The 2,543-nt window shown below is 53.9% G+C and overlaps 1 long non-coding RNA gene across 1 annotated transcript; it reads left to right on the plus strand.

Moving 5' to 3' along the window:
- The first annotated feature begins 69 nt into the window (after positions 1 to 69).
- LOC115302489 lies at positions 70 to 2,274 on the plus strand. The gene is made up of 2 exons (XR_003913494.1): positions 70 to 454; positions 1,895 to 2,274. It is a non-coding gene; the product is annotated as an uncharacterized LOC115302489 (long non-coding RNA).
- Positions 2,275 to 2,543: the final 269 nt, after the last annotated feature.

Genomic DNA, 2,543 nt, shown 5'->3' on the forward strand with positions numbered 1-2,543 from the left:
CCCTACCCGCCCGCCGCCCACCCGGCTCCACTCCGGCCCGCGCCGCGCATGCGCTCCGTCCCCCCCTTAAAGGGCCAGCGCGTTCCCGGCGGGCCCTCCGCCTTCCGCCGCCCGCCCTGCGCCCCAAGTTATCTCCAGGATGCAGGGTGTCGTCCGCTCCGCTCTCACCTCTCTCTCGGGGCGTGGTGAAGCCGGCTATGAGCTGCGAGGAAGTTCACAACGTACCACACTGAGCGCAAACTGCGTGGAGTTGCCGGGCTCGGGAGGCCCGCGGTAGGGAATTTCCTAAAGGAAGCACCTCGCAGGGGCCCTCAGGGGATAGAAGCGAGAGCGCTGGCCTGGAGGACCCGGTTCCAGACTGGAATCAGTTTCATTTCCTGCGGGATGTCGTACAGCTCGCTTCCCTCCGTGGGCCTCAGTTTCCCCCACCTCTCAGCCGAGCTTTTCACACTGGGTGAGCGCAGAGTCCTCCTAGCGAGCGGGTCCCTTAACGGAGGCCCTCTGGGGGGTTAGTGTCACGACCTCTGGAAGCGAAAGGGTTAAAAGCCACGCTGTTCCACCCCAAGACCAGCAGCAGTGGGAGCCGGCTGCGCAGGGTTCGCCCTTCATCGACCTCCCAGGACCTTATGGTGGGCGCCCCTGTGGCCCCCTGCAGGGGGTTTGCGCGCCCGGGGTCTTGGGACCGCCACCCATGCATGCATGGAGCGGGTAGGATCCACCTGGCCCAGAAGAAGGGGAAACCATTGCCCATTGGTGTGTGTGGGCGGCGGGGGGGGGGGGGCAAACTACGGAGACCTAAGGCTCACCTCTCTTACCCCCTACGGAGCAGAAGCTCTGAAAAGGCACCAAGTGGGAGCAGAAGGATTCAAGAACTCACTGAAAGGAGATAGACAGCCATGTGCACTTTAAAACTTCTCTCTCCCACCAGGAATTAGTATGAATGACAGCCTTGTCTTGCAGGGTAAAGCAGATTCCTGGGTTCTGGCCTACCTACCCACAGATTCAGATTGCTTAGGTCCCTGTCTGCTACATTTCTCGTTTAGGTCCGTGTCTGCTACGTTTCTTGTCTGCCTCTGTAAGACAAGCTGGAGTTTCCACACCTGGGCTGGGACAGAGAAGGCCTTGGGGAATGCGGAGGTGGTCAGTGGTTCCCCGTGTTCCCTAAAGTCCCTGGTGTCTGAATTTCCTAGGTCCCCTGAGCTCCAGTAGCTACCTCTTGCTGTCTCCAGGGTCAGAAAGCAAGGGCGATGAGTGATGGGAAGGGTCACAGGACTTTAGGAAAGCCAATAAACAGGAGACTTTCGTAAGCTGACAGAGGCTGGAAGACTCCAAACACCAGGGACCAGCTGCAACCTACTCATTCTATAGATGGGGAAACTGAGTCTCAGAGAGTAACTTCCTCAAAATCACACACACAGCTAATAATTTGAACCGAAGCTTTACTTCTTCAGACACTAAATGTTCACTCTGCCCTTTGCCTCTTGTGCTAGCTAAGTGGTGGTAGTTTAAAAATGTTTGCAGTTCCTTTACCACTTCTCTTTTCAAAAGATGTTGTCTAGGGGTGCCTGGGTGGCTCAGTTGGTTGAGCATCCTACTTCGGCTTAGGTCATGATCTCAGGGTTCGTGGGTTCGAGACCTGCATCAGGCTCGCTGCTGTCAGCGAGGAGACCACTTTGGATCCTCTGGCCCCCTCCCTCTCTGTACACGCCTGCTCACGCTCTCTCCCTCTCAAAAATGAATAAACATTTAAAAAAAAGCCCAAAAGATGTTATTTTAATTCCTCTCCCCTTGACTGCTGGCTAGACTTAGCCACTGGTGGAGGTGAGGCTATATAGCTCTTAAGCCTAAGTCATAAAAAGGAGACATTTCTCCTGTCTCATTCTTACTTTCTCAGGACAGAGACGCTTGGAACCAGCCTCCATGCTGTGAGGAAGCCCAAGCCCTGTGGAGGATGACACAACACTTTCTGGCTGACATCTCCAGGAGCGTTCTCAGCTCAGAAGCACTGAGACGGGTGGTGAAGTGACATGATCCCGCCTCCCAGCCTCTGATTCTTCTAGCCGAAGTTCCAGACATGGAGCAGAGACAAGCCAGCCTTGCAGTGCCCTGTCTGAGTTTCTTTCCTGCAGACACTGAGAGATACAAAGCGATCATTATTGTTTTAAAGCAGTAAGTTTTGGGGTACTTTGTTCTGCGGCATTAGATAATTACTTCTGGGAAGTGACATTTCCTGCAAGGACAAATAATAAAATGGATTTGGGGTATTTATTCAAACATTCCGACAGTAAGTGGTTATTGAGCATCTTCTGTGAGCCTGGCTCTGTACTAGGCACTGGGGACACCGTGGTGAACCAGAGGAACGTGGTCTTTGCCCTGGTAAGGCTTGTGGTCTGTTACTAGAGAAGATAGTTAAATATGACTCTAATAAAGTGCTTTGTCAGAGGCTGAGTCCATGAAGCTACGGGAGTGCATACCCAGGGCAACTTGGCCAGTTAAGTGGATTTCTGGGGAAGAAAGAAATGACTTGAGCCCAAGGCCAGCGT

Source organism: Suricata suricatta, chromosome 9, assembly GCF_006229205.1.
Source record: "Suricata suricatta isolate VVHF042 chromosome 9, meerkat_22Aug2017_6uvM2_HiC, whole genome shotgun sequence".
NCBI lineage: Eukaryota > Metazoa > Chordata > Mammalia > Carnivora > Herpestidae > Suricata > Suricata suricatta.